The 25331-nt window shown below is 42.6% G+C and overlaps 1 long non-coding RNA gene across 1 annotated transcript; it reads left to right on the forward strand.

Annotated features, from left to right (window-relative positions):
• Nucleotides 1–3899: 3899 nt before the first annotated feature.
• On the forward strand, nt 3900–25289 carry LOC113456086. The gene is made up of 3 exons (XR_003376958.1): nt 3900–4135; nt 24305–24447; nt 24664–25289. It is a non-coding gene; the product is annotated as an uncharacterized LOC113456086 (long non-coding RNA).
• The last annotated feature ends 42 nt before the right edge of the window (nt 25290–25331 follow it).

The raw sequence follows: 25331 nt of genomic DNA on the forward strand, positions 1-25331 counted from the left end.
GTGTAGAAAATAAATCAAAATTGATTTCTAGAGACAGTTTGAATACTCTACATGAAAATGGGGAAATGAAAGCGAGGGAAGGAAAGCAAGGAGAACAAAAATAAAATAAAAGACACAGTCAATCTTAGTGTATGAGTTAATTTAATAGAAGTAAATCACACGTGTCTGGGGCTGTAGCTCAGTGACAGAGCACTTGCCTAGCACGTCCAAGGCTTTGGGTGGCATCCCCAGCACCACACACACACACACACACACACACACACACACACGTGCGCTCTCTCATGCGTGCACACATGTTTTATAGAGATGCAGTTAAAAGGTAAAATAGCAAAATAAAGTAAGAGGAGGAACATCTATAATCCAACTATATTCTTGTCATCAAAGAAGACCTTCAAGCCTAATTATTTTAGTAGATTAAAAATTAAAGAAAAGGGACCAGATGGTGAGACTTCAGCAAGTATGAGGACCGCAGTGCATGGGAGCCTTACTGTAATCCCAGTCTCAGAAGATCTAGAACAAGCTGGCTAACAAGATTAGCCAGGCAAGATCTGGGGTTGACTGAAAGACATATTCTTATGAGCTAAGGTAGAAAACCAGCTGAGGATGATCTCCATATCACTCTAGACCTCCATATACATACTCATCCACATGTGTGCACTCCCACCACCCCAAACATATATGTGTTCACATGCAAACACATACATGCACACAAAATAGACACACACACACCACACACACATGCACAGTACTAGCAAGGAAAAAAAGAAAATTAAGAAGAAGGGCAGGGGAAATATCAAACAAACACTAATCAAAAGAATGCTTACGTGTCTATATATCAGTCAAGATATGCTTCAAAACAAAGAAAATTGCCAGAAACAATTAAAGACATTTTACAGTCATAAATGGCCAATTCTCAAAGACAATATAGCTAACTTAAATGTGTCTGCACCATCAAAAGGACGTGCAGAAGCAGTGGTTATGCTTCTAATAGGTCAGGAAGCAAGAGCTTAACTCAGTCAACGCAGATTAGAGAAGAGGTTCAACGGTAGAACACTTGTCTCAGATGTATAAGGTCCACAGTGTCCACAATACTACAAAAACAATAACTAACTAAAAATGGATCATACATAAATATGAAAAATAAGCAATAGCATTTTAAAACACTGGAACGAGGACACGGTGGTTCACTTCTATAGTCACAATACCTGAGAGACAGGGGAGCACTGCCAGGATCTGGGGCCAGCCTGCCAGCTCTAGGAAAGCCTGGGCTACCTGAGACTCTGTCTCAGACAACAAACAAATGGACAATGCAACAATAACAGTAACAACAACACATTTTGTTCTGTCTCCAGTGAGAGAAAGGAAAAGGCAAGGTCAAAACTGAACAACTCAGAAAAGAGGCCAGAAAGCTAAACACAGGAGTGTCTAATCTTTTAGATTCTCTGGGTTAAGCTGTTAAGAATTGCCTTAGCCACAGACACGATGTCTATTGTACTAGCCTCGGTTCTCCATAAAATGGGCTTTGGGAAGGGCAATGGAAGAGAAGGATGGAAAAGCAGAGACATCCACTGGAGAGTCACGCAGAGACGTGAACTGAGGCCCAGATCCCAAAGGAAGAGATGCAAAGGTATATAAGAAACAACTGTACAGTGTTGTCGGCTGAGATGTGGGGTTTTCACCTAAATGAAATCTTCATGCATTTCGCCATGCATTCCAGCTGTTAGTGATGACACCTACTTTTCCTGGTGTTCCCGATGGGTGGGTCTCATACTGTCAATTTGGTCCCTCGATTGTACCTTGTGAAGAGAGCAACTGCTGCTGTAAATACAGTCCAGCCTTTGTGTCAGCCATTATAAACGTGTGACATTACAATAGCCATGCAGGAGAATATAATCTTAATTTAAGATAAAAAATATTGAAGTTCAAATAACTTATTTTCTTGAGGTGCTTAGAGTTAGTGAGTGTCACAAATGAGACTTCCTGAGCCAGACGCAGTAGCTTCTTTCTTAGAAATACAATTCCTACTGCAGACTTCATTTCCCAGCTTCCTTTGTAACTGCAGCTGGCCATGTGACACCTTTATACCCAATGAAGTGCTAGCATTCTATCAGGCCTGCTGTTGGCTAGGTGAGATTGGAACAAAAAGCCTACATCTCAGATGGTTAAGTAGAAGTGAGAAGTTCCCAGGAAGACTTTAAAGCGGCCCAGACTTATTGACGTAGGAAGCTTTCTTTCTAGCTTCCAACTATCTTGGGAGAAAAACCGTGAAATTTATATCTAATGTAAGCCACGTGCGTGTGCTCATGCAAGTGTGCGTGAGTGTGTGTAAGTCATTTTGGGTCCCCCAGCTGACTCGCTCTCCTAATGCTTGTGGACTTCAAAGCCTGCAAATTTTTACTTTTGTGTGTGTTCTCTCAAATAGACAGAGTGCCGCGCTGTGGCCCAGGCCACAGCATACGACAGGCCTTTCTTCAGCACTCAAGCAATTCAGATTTATAACTCTCCCCCAAGCCACGTACAATGTCTATGGCAGAGTAGAAATTCAGCCAGTATTATAAATTCATTAACTCACAAATGTGAGAATCAATATTTCAAATAATCTAGGAGACCAATAGGTACCCCGTACTGGCCTCCAGGTACCACCTATTGCTCCTGTCCACACATTTGTGTCGGCTCTGAAGAATTGCATATTGACTTGAAATTGATCCCAGAAAAATAGTACAGAGAACTAAATTTGCCTTCAACAAAAAAAAAAAAAAAAAAAAAAAGACTGAGTCCTCTTGGATTGCCAGGTTTTTGCTCCCATTAGTCCAGCTCCAAAAGGTTCCTATGACAGATTTCAAATTCCCCTGCCTTGCAGAAGTCCTGGCATGAACCATTGAGACATTCCCCAGAAGCACACAACAGATCACTAGCTCTTCTTCCAGCAGCTGGGGACAAAACAGAAGAGATTTAAGCCACCTTGTCTCTCAAAGAGAAGCAAATTCTCCTTACTAGCTATGTGCCTATGTAAAAAGGGGGTGAAGGAGACCTGAATAGAAGCCTGCCCCAGACCATCAGGAGGGAAGACCACAAAGCAAAGTAAGTGTTGCTTTTGGGGGGCCCCAGTCAGGTCGTTAGGGAAATGGCTCAGTCTTTAGGAGGAAGAGAAGATTTAGTCAGGTCTAGGATATGGGGTTGAAGGTCACTGCAGCCCTTGTGAAGTTTCTATGCCATGTGAACTCTCAAAAATCCCGTACCAGCTAATAGAAGTTATTTCCTTAAAAAAAAAAAAAAAAAAAAAAAAAAAAAAATAAAAAAGACAGATGTGGATATGCACCCACATCTGGAAAGAAAAGGCACAAGAGTCTGCCAGGCATGGAATTAAGCTGGTATTTGTGTCGTGGCAATTGGCTTTACCTTCTCGTTTTGCATAATCTCCTCAGTGGAGAGGAGAGTAATTTCCCTTCAGTTCGGAGACCGGTGCTTGGAGCGGACAGAGAGGAAGTCTCTGCATTTTGTGAAAGAGAAAATCACCAACATCCCTTTTGTTCCCTTAGGCGGGATTTGGATGGATTACTTATACTTAAAAGGGAAGGCGGCTTTTAACCTTAAAAAAAAGTGAGAGAGAGAGAAAGAAAAGAAAAGGGGGGGGGGGAGGAGAAAGAAAGAAAACTCACCGCATTAAACACGGTGCAATGGCATGTTACTAAATCTAAGGAATTTTGAAGGATAATTTCTCAGACTTTATCCAAAACATGAAACAAATTCTTCAAACATAAGCTGCCAAACTCATCAACTTGTTCAGATCCCTGTAAGGTTGCACTCCCCAAATGCCGCGCTTCGCTCCGTGATTGGCTGTTCAACACTTTCCGGCTGATGGAGGCTGTGGGCAGGGAGGTCCGGAGGGGGCTGTTCAACAAGCCTGGTGTGCTGGCCCCTCTCAGAAGATCAGACTTCTGGAATCGATTTGGGTTCAGAATTGCATTACCGAAGGAATGCCGAGTATGCGCAGGCCTTGATGGCTCGTGAACCACACTTCCTGGAGCTGGCCACAAGCCAGCACCGAGACCATCAGCATCTTAAAAATGAATTCTTTATGAGACAAAGAACAAACCACCCAATTTCTGAAATCACTGAAGTGGAAAGCTTGTCTGTAAGTAACCTAAAACTGGTCAACACTTAGACTCCTTTGTATTTTGAGTATATGGGAGGGATCAAATGTCACTCCCAAAATGCCTTTTCCTTTCCACAGGCAGGCATTGTGAGGCCCTGGGTAGCCTGGGATTATTATCTGGCTGAAACCAAATTGCTCTGGTTAGGCATCTGCTATTCTGTCAAAAAATATTGCCAAATAACTCCACCAAATCAGGCCCATAGGACCGAGTATGTTAAGGAGGGGTAATAGCCCTGTCTCTCCAAGCATTTGAAAGTCGGGATGAGGTGAATACCCGGGAAGGATTCCCACAACTCCACAGAAAGCCACTGCTGCCTGGGGTCTCTTCTATAGGAACAGTGAGCTGTACAGCCAAGACTAGAAACAAAGAGAACGGTCCAGCCCGAGACAAGAGATGGAATGAGGCTCAGGGTCAGAAGCCAGCAAAGTATGTGTGCGTGTGTGTATGCATGCGTGCGTGCATGTGGGCGTGGGGGCGGGGCACGATGACAGAAATGCCAACCTGAGAAGCTGGTAAGATGAAGATGGGGCCGGGGAGGATGGAAGAAAGGCCGCGTGGCTTAAGGCTGCTCTTATCCTACGGCTGTAGTCTGATGCTCTGTGAGGCAAGGGTCGTTTCCCCCTGATGTCTCTCAGCTTATATGATTTCATTTGTCTCTAGACTGAGTTCTTTGCTTCCATGTTAAAGTTACAGTACCCTAAAGCAAGCGTGTGGTGCTGCCTCGTAAAGGTCACGTCTGACTCTCAAAGTCTATGACGTCAACAGGCTACCAACCTGATAGCTCTTCTATTTTCCAAAGTGGGAAGTAAGTCTTCTGGATTAAGTGATGCATGGAGACTCATGGGTCATATTCTGTCTAAAGAACCCCACACCGGTTGGCCAGCGCTCTGCAGATGACAAGCCTAAGTGGCTTCGTTCCCCCTCCGTCAGGCTGCAGGGCCTTATATCAGGCTTTCTTGAACACATTCCACTCAATAGCCTCCTTCACTGGGCAAAATACGCACATGACCCTGGGGACATAAGTGTATGAAGTATGTCTTCAGATCAGATATTTACTGATAACAGATAACAAAGAAATTTGTTTCAAAACAATTCTGTCGTGCACATAATTGTTGCAGGTTTTAAAGATGGAAGGAAATTGGTGTACTAATGATATAAATGTGCCTCTTTATTTTTACATGAACAATTAAAACATGCCTGGATATGTGGTGCTGTGGGATATTCAGCATCTTCAATGGTTTTCAGAGTTGATTGATATTTCAACTTTACGATTACCAATGCTGAAAATTTGTTTCCCATAAACATACAGTATAAAATAAAAATATGATAGGGCTCTTTCAGAAACCTAATTCCATGCCAAAACTCATTCCATGACTTTATAATGAGATTCAAGGCAACAACTCAGACTTTAAAAATAAAACAGAACAAACAAACATAAAAGCTTTCTAACGGCACAATCCAAAGATAGACAAATAAAGTCTTTATTTGCAATTATCAATTGATTATGTTGCCATAGGACCAGAAAGTGTTGCTTGAGTAGCAACAACTCTGCAGTTTATAATAGTCTCGAAGATGATCTAGGTATTTCAGGCAGTCTCTGTTGGTGCTATGTGGTGTGATGCTATGTGCAAAAATGACACTGTGTGCAAAGTGACTATGTTATGTATTTAGAAGCAAGTCTGGAGTGAAGTCATGTGATACAGTCCAGGCACATGATACTAGAAGCACCTTAGATTCATTATGTGATTAGCTTTAAATTAATTTCTCATGCTCAGAAACTTTTCATCACTGCCAATTTTTTACAGCCTCCACATTCAGCTACATGCATGTTGTAAGATACTAAGCCTTAGATGGTGTGGTAGTTTGAAGGAGAATGGCCCCCATAGGTTTATACATCTGAATGCTTAGGCATCAGGGAGTGGCACTATTTGAAAGAATTAGGAGGTGTGGCCTTGTTGAAGGACGTGTGTCACTGGAGGTGGGCTTTGAGGTTTCAAAAGCCCAAGCCAAGCCTAGTGATTCTCACTTCCTGCTGCCTGTGGATCCAGATGTCTAACTCTCGGCTACTTCATCAGCAACATGTCTGCCTGTGTTCTGCCTTGCTTCTGCTATGAGGATAATAAACTAATGCTCTGAAACCATAAGCCAGCCCCAATTTAAAAAAAGAAAAAAACAACAACAAGTTGCCTTGGTCATGGTGTCTCTTCACAACAATGGACACTGACCAAGACAGAAGACCATGATTATGAGGTTTTCCCTTCAATATAAATTTTTATATCTATTTCCTACTGAATGCCTTACAAGGAAGATGAACAATCTACCCAAAAAGTGCCTGCCTTATTTTTATGTACTCTGAGAATCACACCCTAGTTGGCCCATCTCTCATGATAGCAATACCAAAATATAACATTCTTAAGGTATTAACAGTAGAGATTTAAATGAACCCCATGTGTTAAAGTCAGGGAGCTGAGTCAAAACATTTCCATAGGGATCCACAGCCACCCTTAGAGACTTACTTCCAAATTGAATAAATGTTTTTATAAGTTCTGGGTTTTTTATTTTCTTACTTTCTAAAACAATACTGGCAAGTTCAGGCAAAACCGCCATCTCTAAACAGTGTATAAGTACTAAATTTAAACTAGTTTAAGCATAAATTTCTGGAGGCTGCAGATAGTATCTAATATAATCATCTAATGAACAAATTAATGAATGAATGAGTAAACAACTTTTTTAAGTAAAAGATTTATATGATCTGAAAAGAAATTAGACTATGAATGACTGCTTCAAAATGCTTGCTCAGTGGTTGGTGATGACGTGATGAATAAGAAAGGGCTAGAAACGGTAGCAAGGGACGCTCGTAAACTCATGAAATCTATCTTAAGATGGTATTACCAAAAATGTTGAAGAAAGAAATCAGTCTATTGGGTCAGAAAATCAAAATTGTTATCACAGACTATCACACACTGATTCAACTAATTTTCCAGTGAGCAATGCATTCCAGGGCTTTTGAAAGTCCCCACACTTCACAGCATGCTTCCCCAGTAGGAAGGGCCCCTCAAACATAATTGGATCCAGCCTATGTGTCTAGCAGAGAAAAAGTAAAGACCCAAACACTGGTGTAGCCTGCCTGAGGTCACACAGTTATACAGCACCCACTTAATGCTCCTTCCAGGCACCATGGTACCAACTAAGGTTTTGTGGGAGGACTCAAGAGCCAGGTCAATGAAAATCAGGATGCTGGACACAGAAGAGCTGTGTAAGAAAAGCCAAGCTGGTTTTAAGTATTCAGGGTGAATCCAGAAAACACCAGAGAATGTGAAGCTGTGGCGTAAAGGGGCCACAAGACTTCTGACAGCAAAGGGAATTCAAGTCTTGGTTAAACAAAGTGCGGAGAAGGAACATGGCTGTAAAGCTAGTTGGAAAATTCTTCTAAAAGGATCTGTCCCAAATATAACAATGTCACAGGAACGCAGGCATGTTTTGCTGTTGGCTGGGAGAAAGAGAAAGTGGCTTTGCCATGCCTCATAGCAAACATTTCTGAGTGAGATGCCATCATCCCCAGTGATGCCAGAACCCCCAAACCACCAAGGACCACAAGGAAATGACTGGCTGTTCTGATCCAAGCAGAACCAAAGGACTGAGATGTTCCAGAAGTTGTTTTCAAAGAAAGTGTCTTGCCGCCCTACCAAGGAGAGGAAACCCATGAAGAAGGGAGAAATGGAATTGTGTTAAGATTGATGATCATGTGTCACTGTGGCTGAAAGCAGGGTGGCAAAAAAAGGCAGTGGGCAAGGTTTAAAAAAAAGAAAAAAGAAAACTTGCCATAGCACGGGAAATGTGGGCCTGAAGTGGAAAACAAGGGAAATTTTGAACACGGCAGGACAGGATTTAGATGATGGACTGTCAGAGGAGCTCCAGAGACAGAGAGAGGAACAAGATAAGTAGCATTCTTAGGACTGGCATAAGAAGAAGGCCTGGAAAAGAAGGAAGACTTACAGCCAAATGCTTAAATGCCTGTAGACACAATGCAAGAACTTTGTCCACGTGAGAAAAAGGGAGTTTCTGCCCACTGAACTAAATCAGGTGGACAGCCCCTCTTCCTGCACAGGGACTGGACTGGCAAAGGTCGAAATAAACCAGTCCTCACTACTCCTTTGCTGTTAGGTCTGTAATGGCTTCGTAGCGCTTCAGCCCCTTTGGAATTTTCCGTGAGAACAAGTTGATGACGACTGGACAATGAGTAAAAAGAAAATTAACACAAAAAACAAGAAAGAAAGCCAAGTGAGTGGTGTCGAGGTATTTAATTATGAGATGATAAACCCTTGGGACTTTAAAACAAAGGCACAGGGCATCAAGCTGTCCTGAATGGCCAGTGACCAGCACACGAAAACCATCTTGAAAGAGAAAATGCACGTCAGACTGGGCTTGGCATTATGTATGCATGATCTTGCTAAATTCTCAATTTCCACCTTTACAGAAGGGAAACTTAGAGTTTAAAAGATTTAAAATCTTACTTGAAGTTCTTTAAGAGAGTCACACAAACTCAGCTTCTCAATGTCGGCATTTAGCTACTGTTAGCCACATCTCCTACATTTAAAACATTAATCTATTCAGCGTTAAGAACTGCCTCTGTGAAGTGGGAAATCAGCAAGTACCACAGATGAAGTAATGGCCTGGAAAACCCTGCTCTGGCCAGAACTGGGCCACTTAGTACTAGTACGGCCTTGAAGATCTCTCGCCATGCTTGTCTGCTCTCACATAAAGTCTTCATGCTTCACCTCCAAGATGGATTCCTTCCCCACAGACTGATTCAGATGAGTTCGTGACATGAATTAAGAGTACAAATTTTCCTGCCCATCACACACCGCCGAAAGGACAGTTCCTCAGTCTTCATGTGGAGGGACCAGTAGGAGAGCATTTCTGGATCTCAAGCTCAGCATCCAGCACCTGTGACCGTTGCCTCTGCAATTTCACTTGCCATTGCTGAGGACTTCAGTGTCTTCTCTCAGACTCTTCAGTAACATTGCGCAGAATCACTTACTAACCAGAGTGATTAAAGACGGCAAATGCATGGCAAAGCTCATCAGTTACTAAGCCCACACCTAAATATTCTCTTTAAGACACAGGACATTATTGAGTTGCTTTAGAGCACAACTCTGCGGTTTCCCTAATGAATCATATAATTTTATTAATGATGGCTGAGTGTTTGGAGATTATTAAGAAAGCAGGCTGATTTATATACAGTTGGTCATGAGAGAGACGGAAAGATGACACTTTCCTGATGCTTTCTGTTAATAAAAGATATTTTGCATGCCTTCACAGAGTGTAAGCTTGGAACTCTTGGAGGGTGGAACAGGAACATACAGAGAGATGTCAGCCTGGCAGCGTTACTTTGGTTTTTTCTGGTACTATCAGGTACTTTTTTGACAGATAAAAAGTAATAGTTTCCTGCCGAGTGGTGGTGACACACACTTTTAACCCCAGCACTTGGGAGGCAGAGGCAGGTGGATCTTTGTGAGTTTGAAGCTAGCCTGGTCTACAAAGAGAATCCAAGGATGGCCAGGGCTAGGGTTATAAAGAAAAATCCTATTTTGAAAAAAACAAACATAAAAGTAAATAAAATGTCTTTCAGATTCCTCTGCTAGAAAACATGTTGTTAGTGTTCATTATTAACCAACTTGACAGAATCTAGAATTATCTGGAAGATGGGCTTTTGGGTGTGACTGTGGGATTACCTTGATTGCATTGATGGAGGTGAGGTGACTTGCCCACTGAGGATAGCACCATTCTCTAGGCTGGAATTCTGAGCTGTGTAGAAAGGAGAAAGTGAACCGATCCCTATACTTATGCCCCTCGACTTTACTGCCACTGTGGGTATGATATGATGAACTACTTCAAGCTCCCGCTGCCTAACTTTCCCGCCAAGACGGAGGACCTCCAAGGCCTCCATGATGGACTGGATCTTCAAGCCTCCATGACAGACTGTAGCTTCAAGTCCTCTATAATAGACTGAACCTCCAAGTCCTCCATTACAGACTGTAACTTCAAGTTCTCTATGATAGACTGGACCTTCAAGTCCTCCCATGACGATGATGAACTGTAACTTCAAGTCCTCCATGACAAACTTTTCAGGTCCTCCATGACGGACTGGGCCTTGAACTGTGAGACAAAATAAACTCTTCCATAAGTCACCTTTGTCAAGGTATTTTATCACAGTAATAGGAGAAGAAATCATCTGGCTTTTGAATGTATATCACTATTGACAGGTTAGGAGACCTGACCTTGTTGTTAGCTTGAAACTGATAAACAAATCATTGCCTTTGATGTGACCTGTAACACTGTATTCATGCAGAAACTAAAAGCATTGTGAACCAGGTTAAGTTAATTACACAGAAGGTCAAAGCTAACAGAAAATTGCCCCAGCTCTTGAAGATACCATATTGATATAAGAGGTACTGAGTAGAAAAGTGGAAATTAGAGATGTTAGAAAGACCACTCGAAATTAGATCTGCCCTTTACTATTCAAAAGAGGGGTTTATTCACATTAAAAATAGCTTCTGTTAATACTTGCTTCAAATTCTTTATCACGCTTTCTACTTTGTGATGTAAAGATGAGAATGCTATGCTCTCAAGGTCACATGTGCTGGAGATGGTGCAGTAACCACACAATTCTAACTTAGAGCTAAGTGAGTTCTTCGCCACAATCAGCTTCTCCCCATCCCCAACAGAGCTGGACAGGCTCCAGTCAGAAATCAGCTCGTACCAAATGCTCACACAGTTGGATCCCTAACTAGAAACCATGAGAAGTGTACGGAAAGTCTGCCGTCCATGTCCGTAACAGACACCCCAGGCATCAGAGGAAGGCAGGTGCTCCGTTGGTCATGCTGTCTTTCTGACTGCTGTCAATCAGCCCCATACAGACACTCCTCAGCCTCCATCCAGAGCCTTGTCAGTCTCAACAGCCTCTGCAGAGGGCCCAGGTCACTTCTCTTTGTGCTCACAGTCAGTCTGGTTCTGAAACGAATGTGTTGCTGAAGTCTCTTCTTCCTCTACACGCTGTATCAGCCCATCTGTTGACTGGTTCCCCAGCAGCCTTCAGTGTGGAGCACAAGTCAGTTGAGCAAAGGGAAGGGAAGTTATCCACAGAGATTAGTCATTGACAGCAGATATCAGCATTTTGTGCATCTTCATCAAATTCTTCCTGCTCTCATGCTTCTAGCTTTGCTAGCACGTGGGGTTGATCTCTTGCCCTAAGGTAGAGAGGCCTAGAGAGTCTGGCTTTGCCCCGCTTTGTAAAGACACTTCAGCCTGCATTCAAAGGGTAAAAAAATGTCCTTAATACAATAGGACATGATCAGGGAAAATGAGTTTCCTATTTTCATTTCATTGAGGTATATCAGAGCTAAATCTTTAGAGAGGATGTTAACCCAGTCTGTCTTGGAAATCTTGGGCCTGAGACAGAGAGCTGATGCAACTTGCTAGGGGCCAGCCTCACAAATTTAGGCAAGGTCAAAAAAAAAAAAAAAAAACAGTGAATGGTCCTCAGACTTGTTAAATGACTGTTCTCAAAATACTATATTATAGATTTGTGAGCAGTGACTTTTGCCTCTAAAGAATACCTCGGATTCTGAGATGATGACTCCGGTCACTGTGCATTGCTCGGATAGAGCAGGGAAGCACCCATGTGTAAGTGACTCTAAAATCACTGGGGAAACTGGCTTGTGCGCATAAACTTACACTTGTCTGAGTTTAGAGGGTATTCACTTAAAGTATGCTTAGGTCAGATTCTCTAGATTCTTGGATAATCTGAAACTCCCAAATTATGTGTAAGTAAAAAAAAAAAAAACTGTTTAGCTCACCGGTGCCAATGAGGCAAAATCAATTCAATCACCTTTAACAAAAATCAAGTTTGGTTTTACTTGCTAGCTAAGACTTGAGACTAAATACAAATAAAAGAACCAAGCAACTGACCAATACATCAGAGAATTATTAGGGAATCGTGCAGTACCCCCATGGGTTATGTCTCAAGGACAATCCAAACTCAAATGTGTGACCCACTCAGTCTTGTCAATGTGAGAGAAGAAATGTGCGAAGGAAGTCAATTGAGGAAGACGTTGTTACTGGGGCTCCTAGAGAAAACTATTCCTGGCTTCAGCTTAGGAAATGTCCTTGCTTAGTGCCTGAGAATTCCGTTGTCACATTTGAGGATGTCATCAAACTCAGGAACTTGAGATGTAAGAACAAAAGTAACAGCTCTTTCATTGGTAAAAAGCAACGCTCTCTATGTTCTGACACTGTATAACTCCTCAGACAAGGTCTGGATCAAAATTAATAAGACCCTTGTCAGCCAGGGAGCTGCTGATTCCTGTAAGACCAGGTGTCAAGACCAATCAGTGAGGTGTTGACCCAGGTTGATTGAAGGCTCTGGCACTAGAGGGACTCTATGAATCATATTTGAAGAGGGAATCAGAAGGTCATATCCAGGGACATTTGTACCAAGCGTTGGATCTAATGACTGAATAGGGTTGTAAACGGAAAGATGAGTCAAAAGTACAAACCCACGTGATTGGAAGCAGGAGATTACTTCATGGATTTACTCAGGGAAAGATTATGATCAGATGGAGCAAGAAACTTTATAGACCTAGTTTTTTTTTTCTTTAGGCAGGTTGGCTTATAAATTAGATAGTTTAGAGAGAAACTATGAGCATTTACATTCTCTCTCTCTCTCTTTTCCTCCCCTCCCCCTCTCTTTGTGTGTGTCTGTGTGTGTCTATGTGTGTGTGTGTGTGTGTTTGTGTGTGTCTGTGTGTGTTTTATATAGGCAGCTCAGTCATTAGTGATTCACATCTTTGGAGATGCTATGTTGAACTGGTTGGTGTTTTCTCTGTCACTGTCCCCTGTGCTGTGTCAAACTCACTTTTCACTTTACATCCCAGATAGTGGCTGTCAAGGATATCTTGGCTTGGTGCTAGAATATCTAGTTAGTTCTCCCAGTTGCTTAAGTGACCCTATACAACCTTCTGAGAGCCAAGGCTTTCCTATGAAAACTGCCCTATGTTATTACACAAACGGCTCTTCTTTCTCCTTTATGATTTACCAGTTGGAGTGAGGGTAGTCATACGGTCTGGCTCTTAGCTAGCTGCTTCTGGATATGTCAGACACTGGAACAGCATTAAGGGGAAAGGAGAAAATAAAGGGAAGTTTTCTGCCATGACCTCATTTTCTGCCCTGACCGTGGCATTGCAGCCACAATCCTTGGTCTTGCTCCTTGCAAACAAACTAAGCTTGTTAACAGTCTCTCTGGGATGCTTGGCCAATAAAGACCTCCCCAGAAATAGCTTCTTCAGGTCCTGAATGGCATCTCCTAAGATTTGTCTCTATCTGTCTGCTGACTCCAAGGAGGGAACATCATACTTTGCTTCCTCTCTATATCTCTCTGGTCCTGCCATGTTAGTCTCAGGGAGATGGTAGCCCATAAACGCAACAGATGTTTGTTATGGCATGAGATCAGGTTCCCCACTGTGCTGACATCCTCAAACCAGACAAAGGAATTCTCAGGTACTGAGCAAATATTCCTGAACCTCAGGAGTCATAGGCCAGAAGCTAATCAAACAGTGCTAACCTCATTAGCACCAAGCCGAATTTAAGATAACCAGAATATGTTGTCATAGAAACTCCATTTTATAGTTCATCACTGCAGGTGAAGTTGTGTGAGTGAAGAATTTCAAAAAGTATTATTAATTTTAATTTTGACTGAAAGCAAATAGAATAAATTTATTTAGCAATTTTATAATAAGAAAGTTGACATTTCCTCCTTTTAGTTTGATTCCTTTGGCCCAAGTTTTACCTCATCTCTAATTCCCAAATAATGCAGTTCTAAGCACTCTGCCCAAGCTCCAATTTTTGTTCCCCAAAGCAAACCCAAACCTTAATGTCATTTATTAAGAAAGCAAAGTTCAGCCTTTTTGATAAGCAAATAATTTCCCCCCAAGCAGATTTGTACAAGTTGACTAGAAAGTACTCTAGAAGTTTGAGTCCTAGCTAGCTGGCTGAGGGCATTAGTCAGCGTGTGTCACAGGGATATTAGCATTTCCATTAATCCATCTTATCAGCGAAGTACACCTGTGTCCCACATCTCCTGCTTTGCACAGTGATGGCCCTGCTAGAGCTGAATGTGAAATTGTCCCCATAGACTCACGGGTCTGAACCCTCACTCTGTGACTTTTGGCACTATTTGGGAAGGTTGTGAAACCTTTCAGAGGTGGAGCCTTGCTGAAGGAAATGGGTCGCTAAGGGCAAGACTTGGGGTGTAATAGCCCTGCTCCACTTCCTGTTCAGTGTCTGCAACTGCACATGCAACACAACCAGCAGCTTCACTCCTGCCACCATGCTTTCTCATGCCGTATTTTTCCTGCCATGGTGGATTGTAGACCCTCAAACTGTAAGCCAAAATCAAACTCTATTCCCTTCAACCACTTCTTGTCAGATATTTTGTCACAGCAAAGTAAGTCATGGTAAGAAAAGTAAGGAATAAAGTAGCAATAGCCAGTGACAATTCTTTAGCATAGTTCATAGTTGGCAGCAGGCTCTCACGTGTTGCCAGGCACGCACATACACCATTCTCTGCTAATGATTTCTTTAATACATTTTTGCTCTCTTTCTGTTTAGTTGTGCTATTGGTTTTTTTTTTGAGGTGTCATATGGAATGCATGTAAACTTTATAATTTGATGGTATCTGATATATGTATTTAACCTTGAAACCATTAACATCTTCACTTCATCTTGAGTGTCTTTATTCCTTTAACCTTTCTCCAATTTCCCTGAAATATTCAATTGAATGTTTCTAATAAATTAGAAGAAAATAAAAATGACTGTAATAAGAAGCTTGGCTATTAATGAGTTGTTGATGGTGACAATTAAGGATACTGCATGGAATCACGTATTCCTGGAGTCAGGGTAGGCTTCATGCAAGGCAAACTTTCTATGCTAAGTTCTGAAATCAAGTTCATTTGAGTCAGACTTTTAAACTGGTTATGTTTCTGATAACCAGGGGGAGCACGGGAGGGAAAAGCCTTTTGCCAAAGGCAATGGCATGAACAGACTAGGAAGGTACAGAGTGTTTTTAAGTAGAGGGTGTTGCAAGAGCAGGGAGGAGACGAAGCAGGGAGTGATGGTTTAGGATCACAAAAGAGGGAAACTCCAGCCCTCGAAGAGCAGAGAGCAAGAACTGGAGCAAGAGGGAGAGCCCGAAGGCCTGTCCCTGAGAGACAGATGAATAGCACTCTCCAGAAACCACCAACGTGGATTTTATTGGGTTTAGATTTTCTGAAGCAAACTGAGAGAGATTTATCTTTCTGGGTCTGGTGGTTTTAAGTTTTTGAAACCATAGCCTCAAAGACAGGAAAAGAAAATCGTCAGTTGGACGAGGCCACCCATGCAAAAGCTTGAAGTCTCCAGCCAGGCTATTTATCCTTGGTCATGTCTTTGGGCACAAGGCGACTGTTTAGGATAAGAGCTGGGGACTGTACAGCAAGTGTAATCGAACACAGACAAGACAGAGAGGGGACGTTTGCTTTTACAATTATCAAGCATGCTTGTCGAAAGGGCACCATGACCAAGAGGTATTATTTTGGATTGCTTTTGACACAGTCTGTCCGTGGACTATTGATATGAAAAGTCTTTCTCTTCATAGAATATTTTAGAATTTAGTTTAATATAAAATATGAAGTCCACAGTTAATACACGAGGTGGCATTTGGTGCCAAAGATTAAATATTTACTGGTAAAATATACAGTGACGAAAAGGATTTTCAAACAGGCAATAAATCATAGGATCTGAACTCTGTATTAATATTATTTTTACTGGGGGGGACAAACTTAGCCCAAAGGAAAAGAATTAACCCATTGCTGTCATTCCCCCAGGCAGAATTCATGAAGAATAATAATCAAATATCTCTTTGCTGAAGCAGGCAAACAGGAGAGAAATTTTATTTCCCTTTGAATAAATTCATGTCTTCATTGAAATGTAGAGTGTTAGTATTCTGTCCTTCATGCCTTCATGGTTGGTTCTTCCACATGCCTTTCCCACCCAGCCTTTTCTTTCCTCCCACCCCATAGGCAGAGTCTACTACATGACGGTTAAGAGCACCTGCCCTATAGCCGTGGGGCGTGTTCATATTTTGACTGTGTCAGTTAACAGTTTTGTTCCCACTTAACTTTGCTATTCTGCATGTGATTTATTTACAGAATAATATATTATTAGGGATTCACCATAGGTTTCTATAGGGATTAGATGGGTTGGTATACATACAGAGCCCCCAGGAACGGTGGAGAAAACAGCCAAACCTCTATGGTATCAACCTTCATCCTCCTCTCCAATTTTCTTCAAACACAACTTGTTTTTAAAGCTTAGATTATTTCTTTAGCAAATTTTCCTTGCTCAGTGTGATCATTCCCTAAGTACGCACAGCCTTCTCCATGTGGATCTTTTCTGACTTCGGACTGTGTATTATGAACAGTTATAAACTGGCTCCTGACTTTCCCAATAGAGAACTCAATCTTCGAAAAGGAAATAGAAGAAACATACTTCTAAATACCTCCTCAAGATGGGTATGCCAATAGAAACAGATGATATCCCCAGTATTCATAATCTCTCTCTCTCTGTCTCTCTGTCTCTCCCTCCCTCCCCCCCCTCTGTGTACAAGTGACCGTCCGAGGACTGTTTACTGGCTGTTATTCTTTTCTTCCACCATGTGAGTTCAGGGAATTGAACTCGGGTCATCAGGCTTAGTGGCAAATGTCCTTACCCACTGGCCCATCTCATCAGCTCCCATATATTTTTTAAAGGAATACACCATATATATTCTGTTTAAAATTAAATAAATCTTTCCAGATTCTTGTATGAATGGAAAGGGTAAATTATACTCCCTGTGCAATAGCAAATATTTTCTGAGTATATCCACTCTTGATACGTCATTATTATGAGTGGGTGGGTGGATGCATCAAGGGATGGGTAGGTGGATGGATAGGTAGGTGAGTGGGTAGGTGGGTTGGTGGGTGAGTGGACAGATGGATAAGTGGGTGGGTAGGTGGGTGGTGGATGGATGGATTAGAGACTGTATGGATGCATAGATTGATAGATAGGGTAGGCAGATGATTAGTTGGTGGACGGGTAGATCAACATAAGTCAGGAGGCAAAAATTATTTCAGAACAAAAGAAAGGACTTAACTTCTGGAAATAATCTACTACACAAACTAGAAATAAATTTCAGGGAATATCTGCTTTACATTATCTGTAGGGCACACAAAAAGAAATTCGTGGGAAGAATAGCTGAGATGAAAACCTGACAAGCAAGATATCGTGTAGGGATACTGAAATACTGAGTCAGAACAATTATTGTGGTCAGAGAGTGGAGAATAATGAGTGAGAAGGGGGGAATTGAAGAAGGGAGGACGGGATGGAGGAAGGATTGGGGAAGAATTTGACCCTGCTCTATGTTGTTCCATTTCTTTTAAATTTAGTGTTCATGGAGAGCAGTAAATGATTTTCTTCAGCCCGAGATGTATGTTCCTAATTAGACTCATTTATGCTGCAATATTAAGAACATGCAACTGGTGGAGGCAGCAGAAAGAACAGGGAACCAGTTGAAGGTCAGTGCCTCGCCTGAGTTAATAGAAATCGTAAGGATTGCTGAGTTTTCTACCCCTCTGTTTCTATTTGTCGTTGTGAAGACAAGAAATCTGTTCAACAGAATGTCAGGAGTGTGGGTTGTAGGTATTGTTTAAAATATATAACTCTCCTCAAGAGCCTCCAGAGAAGTAGCTCCCAATGTCACAAGTTGCTTATGAAAATGGAAATATTCTGCCCCTTAAATTTCCATTTGAAATCCTGTGTTCTGCAAAAGGGTTTCCATAACGTGGAAGAGCATGATGCAGGCTGTGTGCCTCTCTAGTAAAACCCAGTAAGTTCAACATCATAAAAGCCAGAGTTTCAGCTCCTTCCTTTCCTGCTAATTACCTCCGTGAATCTGTCCAAAGGGAGAAAGAGATGGAGAGAAAGGGGGAGAGGGGGGGAGAGGGAGGGGTGAGGGAAGGAAGAGGGAGGGAAGGGGAGGGAAAGGGAGAACCAGAGAGAGACAGAGAGAGAGAGAGAGAGAGAGAGAGAGAGAGAGAGAGAGAGAGAGAGAGAGAGAGAGATCCTTTTCTTGGAAGACAAAAGTGGAACCCACTAACTATTGACCAGGACTTTCTAAGCTGTGTCCAAGCCCTTCAGATAATACATCCTTTCTTCTAAAACTGTTACACTTGAGTGATAAATGCTTAGAGCAAAGTTTCACAATTAATTGTGGAAGTTAACACAGGGATCTAAATTATGCAAATTGTGCTAGTCGGCTTCCCCATTCAGCACTGTGTCCCATGGCCCCATCCGATGCTTCCTGCAAATTAACCTTTCCTTAACATTCAACCTTCAGACTTGATTTCAGTGTTTCCTGGTTTCTCCTATGTAGCCTGTGTAGAAATCAACCTATTTCATTTTGGCCGTATCAGTACACATCCCAACTGGGTTTTCCCCAGAGAGCACAACTTCGTGGCCCCATAATGACAGCTAAAGCTGAAAGTGATGACTAAGATAAGAAAGCCTTAATAGTGTGTTGAAAATGGTCACACAAAGCGGCGGAGGCCTGTCATGAGTCTGAAGAAGGGATGCAGCTCTCAAACTGCCTTTGTGACCCGAGTCTCCAAATCTTCCATGAGGTTCCACTTTAAACGCACAACAGATGCACACAAAAGCCTGGGCAATTGGCAAAGTCTATTATTGTAACCAGCAAACCAAATCTGAAAGCCTTAGGCAAGAGTTTTCACAAAGCACATTGGGGGAAATGCCAGCTTAGATGATGATAGAGGTTCTGATTAGGGCTTTGCCCACATCTTAAGTAAATAAATCCTGATCCCTCGTTACCACCCAGAATGGTTTTTCTTGAATGAAATTATTACTCAGTGAAAAGATAAACATGAAAATTTGAAACAGAGCTTTGCTATGCATTGATAGTAAACTGTAAGACATTAACATAGGAAAGGGGGAAGAGGGAAAGGCAGCCCCCTCACCATGGTCCTTACTTCTGAGTACTTGCACCCATCACTGCTTCCCAACACATCCTTTTTGAACCCTTCAGCCTGGGAGGAGCTTCTTGCTTTCATGGTGCCCCCGATACACTCCCTATCAGCATTCAAATGCCCACTTTTCTAGCTCCAACATCTCCCTGTGTCTGACTCTCCTAAAGCTCAACACAATAGCAAGGCCACTAGCCTTGAAGCCAGGACCCTAGGCTTCCCTCCAGACTCTCCTTACTTGATGTAGTGTTGCAAATAGGACTGGCCCTCGTAGGCTTGTTTGAATTATTGGCCCATAGGGAGTGGCAGGCATCTTTAGGAGTTGTAGCCTTGATGGAGTGAGTAGGTGTGGCTTTGTTGAGGATATGTGTCACTGGGAGTGGGCTTTGGGGTCTCAGATGCTCAGGCCAGGCCCAGTGAGGCACTCTCTCTTCCTGCAGTCTGCCAATATGGATGTAGAACTCTCAGCTACTTCCCTAGCACCGTGTCTACCTTGCATGCCACCACGCTTCCCGTCATGATGACAATAGACTAAACCTCTGAACTGTAAGTCATCTCCAGTTAAAATGCTTTCCTTTGTAAGAGTTGTCATGTTCCTGGTGCCTTTTTTTTTTTTAAAGATTTATTCATTTATTATGTGCACAACATTCTGCCTCGATGTATGCCCACACACCAGAGGAGGGCGCCAGATCTCAGTACAGATGGTTGTGAGCCACCATGTGGTTGCTGGGAATCAAACTCGGGACCTCTGGAAGAGCAGGCAGTGCTCTTAACCTCTGAGCCATCTCTCCAGCCCCCGTGCTGTCTTTTCATAGCAATAGAAACCCTAACTAAGACACTTGGGGAGAAAATTTAACCTCTGGGATTCCTCTGTATAGTGACCATAGGGATAACTGGGTCCTTATAACATTACAAAGACTAAAGAGACGGTTGAGTACAGGACTCCACGCCTACTTACTCTTCTTTCTTCATACTTATAGTCAGGCGTATTTTGTTCATCTTTGATTTCTTGGCACCTAACTTGGTACCTAATGCAATATACAGTGTAAGCACTTTGCAAAAGGTTTTGTTCACATAGCAAATCAATGGCCATGTGCAAAACTTCAGCCAGTTCTTTAAGGAGGACTTACCCAATGTGGTATCCGAGGTTCCTTATCCCAACTAACTCAGGGAGGAGAAGGCAAGCCCAGGCCTCCTTCCTTTAGAAAAATATCTTCCACCATCTTCATGTACGTCTGAGAGACTGCCAATCCCAGGACACGATTGTTCTGATGCAAGGAAGAACACATGCAGATGGAACCAATTGGGTTGTTTCTGGTAATGTTACATCTTGAATAATTAATAAAGGATCAGAACAGCTCGAGTTGTTAACCGGCGGTGGCACTGCAGAAAAAACTCACCAGCTCTGGTACTGAAATCCCAAAAGCTGTCCTAAACCAACCCTTCCTGAGGTCTGCTTGTTGGCTGCCCCCCGAGTCTGAGAAAGACACTTGTTCCTTCCAGCAAGTGTCTTTGTAAGCTCAAGATTTGTTCCTGTTGCTCAGAAGCAAATAACAAACCAAATATATTCACATCTCCGACTTAGACATAAATTCCTATACATGCATAGTTCCATCCAGAGATAAGATGATCCACACAAAAAAAATATAAAACATACAGAATTTAGCAATGAATTGCTAAGGAATGTACACTGATTTTTTAAGGAGATAAAAATTAAAATAAAATAAATCTATGGTAGTTTTGTGCATGGGACAAGAAAGTGTAGAATATTCAAAGAAGTTGATAAAAAGTCTATTTCATCAAAGGCACCAGGAATATTTTCATGTGAGTAGACGAGCTGAACAGTAAATGTTGTGTTAATTACATGTAAATACATACATGTGTATATTGACTGGTGGGATATTCCATAATGAAATCATTTGAGGGAAGGGTTTTTAGGCAAAGTCTTACTCTGCAGCCCAGGCTGGCCTAGAACCCCCCCTACAAGGATGTCCTGGTTACTTTTCTATTGCTGTGATAAAACACCATGACCAAGGAAATTTATAAACGAAAGTGTTTAATTTGGGACTCAGGTTTCAGAAGGTTAGATTCCATGACCACCATCACAAGAAGCATGGGAACAGGCAGGCCAAAGCGAAAACCGAAAACCGTAGCTGAGAGCTCACATCTGATCCACAGTAGGAGGCGACAAAGAGAACTAACTGGGAATGGTGTGGGCTCCTGAAACCTCAAAGCCTTCCCAGTGACACCCCTCTTCCAACAAGATCATGCCTCCTAATTCTTCTCAAGCAGTTCCTTCAACTGGAGAGCCAGTATCCAGATATATTAGCCTGTGGGGGTAATTCTTATTCAAACTACCAGAGTGGTTCAGGCTTGGACGTGAGGTCTGTGTCATCACACCAATCTTTGGTTTATTTGTTTGCTTGTTTTCATCGAAATGAGCGAAACCAAAGGCCAGAGGAAGTGAAATGATTTGTAAAAACAGCCTGTTTGGCAGATAACAACTGGAATGCAATCCCAGAATTCTTTCCATTGGCATCACGATTTGTTGTAGCTGTGAGCCGCAGCTTGCACAAACTATGAGTCTGGCAACGGACTTTTTAAATTGAATTCAGAACAAAAGTTGGTGGCAATTAACAGCCCATCCATAGCACTGCAGTGGCTTAAAGGGGTTGTCTATTTCTTAAAAAAGTTATCTGGGGCAGGGGAGAGGGGTGAAACCAGTTCCCCTGTTTCAGTAATAGGCAATGTGTTCATTGTCACCCCCAAAGCTGGTTGTTGGGCACCTCCATGTCCAGCATGCCTGCAGCTGTCCTGATGACCCCTGTGAACTCAACCCTGCCCATTCCTACAGTCAAGGCATTTGTTCTGCTTGTGCCTCAGCAGCTTCCTCCCTCCACTCTCCTCCAGGTGCCTAAACAGGAACAGGAACTCAATCAGTAGGGAGATCAGCCATTCCCTTCTTGTGCTGCAGTTCCTGCCTTCCGTTGTCTAGCGAGACAGAAACCCAGGCTCAGAACAACCACTATGATCTCAGTTCTCCTAAGCCCCTGACTCACTCTTCCCAACCCCTTCCCGACTTTGAACTATCCAACTGATGAACTGGAATTCTCTCAGACTTCCAAGCTAGAATTCTCGGCTGGCCAAAAAGCCACAATCCAGGATCTTTGGACATACATTATCAATCCATCAGGTATATCTTATGAGTTCATTATACACTAAGCCGTTATTTTTGCCTCACTCTTCTTGGATTGTGACACGGGTCACCACTTGAAGGAACCTTTTTTTCTCCACCACTACATTCCTCAGTTTCTATTCACTCAGCAAGTGTTGGGTTCCTGTTAAACATTGGTCACTCACTCAGAACGCCAGCAATGCTCTTATGAAGGCCAGGTTTCCATTGTTTAACCACCTTTCTTATCTCCTGATCTCCATCACTCAAGTGCTTTATTAAGACAACATTCACAGATGTTTCCATTGCTCCTGGTGAATCAAAGCTTGATCCAATAACACAGACCTCTCTTCAGATAGATTAGGAATTACATTTTTAATGATCTTTTTCCAAATGTCCAGAGTTAGCCCCTTAACATGTTGTGTTGATGATTATGTTGCCAACACAAGAACTTGTGGAAGACTCGTTCAAACTATAGCATCTCCCAGCCATGGCTCTCCCCCTCCCCCCCCCCAGCCATCAGGGTAACAATTAAACACTCCTGTTGAAATGAAAATGCTTATTTTAAAATCCAATAAAGACATAGATCTATGGGAGGCGGTGGTACTTGTCAATAGGTTGCCTTCCCACAGTACTTAGGCGCCTTTCAACATGCCCATCTTTCCTTTTCAAAAGCATTTGAAAGATGATTGATAGCAGTACAATTTAGGAGACCCAAATGCACCCTGTAAAGCTGGTTTGCTTATTTAGGGGTTGTTGCTATTTTATTACTTAGCACATATCTATTGTATATAGACATTTTCACTCATATGTATCACAGACTTTGATCACATTCATCCCCATGCCCCTTTCTCTCCACTCTTTTCCACTAGTTTCCTTCCTCTCCCCAAATAATGCCCATTCCACTTTCATGGTGTGTGTGTGTGTGTGTGTGTGTGTGTGTGTGTGTGTGTGTGTGTGTGTGTGTGTTCTAGGATCCACACATAAGAGAAAACATGTTTTTTGTCTTTCTTAATCTGGCTTGCTTAACCCAATATGATGATTTCCAATTCTACTTTCTTAAAAAACAAAATAATATTTGCTCTTCTTTATGGCTGAATAAAATGCCACTGCCTATGTGTCCAACACCTCCTCGATGCATTCATCCTGTGACAGACACCGAGTCTGATTCTGTAGCCTGGCTATCAAGAATGCGACACAATAAACATGTGTGTTGATTATCTCTGTATTCTGTAGACTTAGACTCCTACGGCCATATTCCCAGGAATTTTATTTTTCTTGAGACAGGGTATCCTGTAGAGCCCAAATTGGCCTTGAACATGAAATCCATCTGCCTTAGCCTCCTCAGTGCTGGTGTTACAGGTACGTGCCACCATACCTGGCGAATCACTGAACTATTTTGCACAGAAATGAACCTCCACCTAAACAAATATTTAATTGGCACATCAATATCAGCATTGCTCCCATGACCTCCAATTAATTCCACTTGGTTGAAGATGGCCTCATCTATGAGAAAACCTGCAATAGGATCCAATCAGCAGTTTGGAAAAAGAGAAGACATGACAGAACCTGGATGCGATCACCAAACACAGGAAAGGCAGGCCAGCAAGATGGCCAGCAGATTAAGGAGCTGGCTACCAACTCTGATGACCTGAGTTCAATCCCCGGGTCTCATAGGTAGAAGCAAGCTATTTCCTGCAACTTACCCTCTGGCGCTCTCTCTCTCTCTCTCTCTCTCTCTCTCTCTCTCTCTCTCGCAAACAAATATATATAATAGAATATTTAAATTTTTCTTTGGGTGGGATTTCGCTGCCAGAAGGAGATCCCTACTGGCATTTGAACGTTATACTCACCTTCCATTCCAGCCTGTTTTCCTCTGCTTCCTGATTCGCACCACGTGGACACCCTTGCATTTTTCTACTGCCACCGACTAAGCAAGTCCCCACCATGATGACCTCCAGCCTCTGGAACTTGAAGTCTTCAGGTCGCACTTTGTCACAGCAACAAGGTAAGCGACTGATACCCTTCGCAAAGTCCAGATTTCTGTGGCCAGGTTACGAACTGCACCTGGGACACAAGTGGGAAGCATGAGCATCCCCTGCTTTCTAGGCAGCAGCCCGTTTCCCTCGCCACAGAAGACAGATACTCAGAGCAGGCTATAGAGGTCAGCTACAGAGAAGGCGTGTTCTTAGTCTGATCTTAGTCTTTGCTTTTCCTCTTACAGTCTGAACCCTTCTGTGGGTCTTCCATCACACAACCCAGAAGCCTCCGTCATACCCTCTGCTGCTTCGTCAAGCCCCTGACTCCCAAATGTGTTTCTGGTCCATAGCCTGAGTCCCCCCCTCCCACCACCTGGAACTGACGTTATTGACTCCACATTTGTCACAGCCATATTTACATGATGAGCATGACAGGAATCGCGGCCTCTCTAGACTCATCTTAAATGACACAGGGACGCTGTACACCCAAGGCACAGACAGGGTAGAATGGTAAGTGAGGAACTCGTCCAGTGGCAATAGGAGTCCAAAGCAAAGGCTTTGAGCTTCTCTCTGAGAAGTGATATTTGTGTTAGGCTCTCCTTTAGAGTTAAGATGAGGGATTCTCAAGAGGGAAAATCATGTTTTCAAAAGGACACCGTTTTTCTCTAGTGAGCCTGTCTGTACAATTTACGGGTGCTTGGGGCAAATATTTTATGTGTCATTGCGGTAGGGCTATCTTTAGCTCTGTCGAATGCTGTCTTGCAAACGTCTTTGGCCTATATGTTAATCTTTTCCTGCTGGAGTTCTTAAGTGGCAAACAACGGCTAGGTTATAAAAGAGTCTACTCTCCAAAATCAGAGAGAGTTAAGTGTGTGTGTGTGTGTGTGTGTGTGTGTGTGTGAGAGAGAGAGAG

Source organism: Microtus ochrogaster, chromosome 5 (genome assembly GCF_000317375.1).
Source record: "Microtus ochrogaster isolate Prairie Vole_2 chromosome 5, MicOch1.0, whole genome shotgun sequence".
NCBI lineage: Eukaryota > Metazoa > Chordata > Mammalia > Rodentia > Cricetidae > Microtus > Microtus ochrogaster.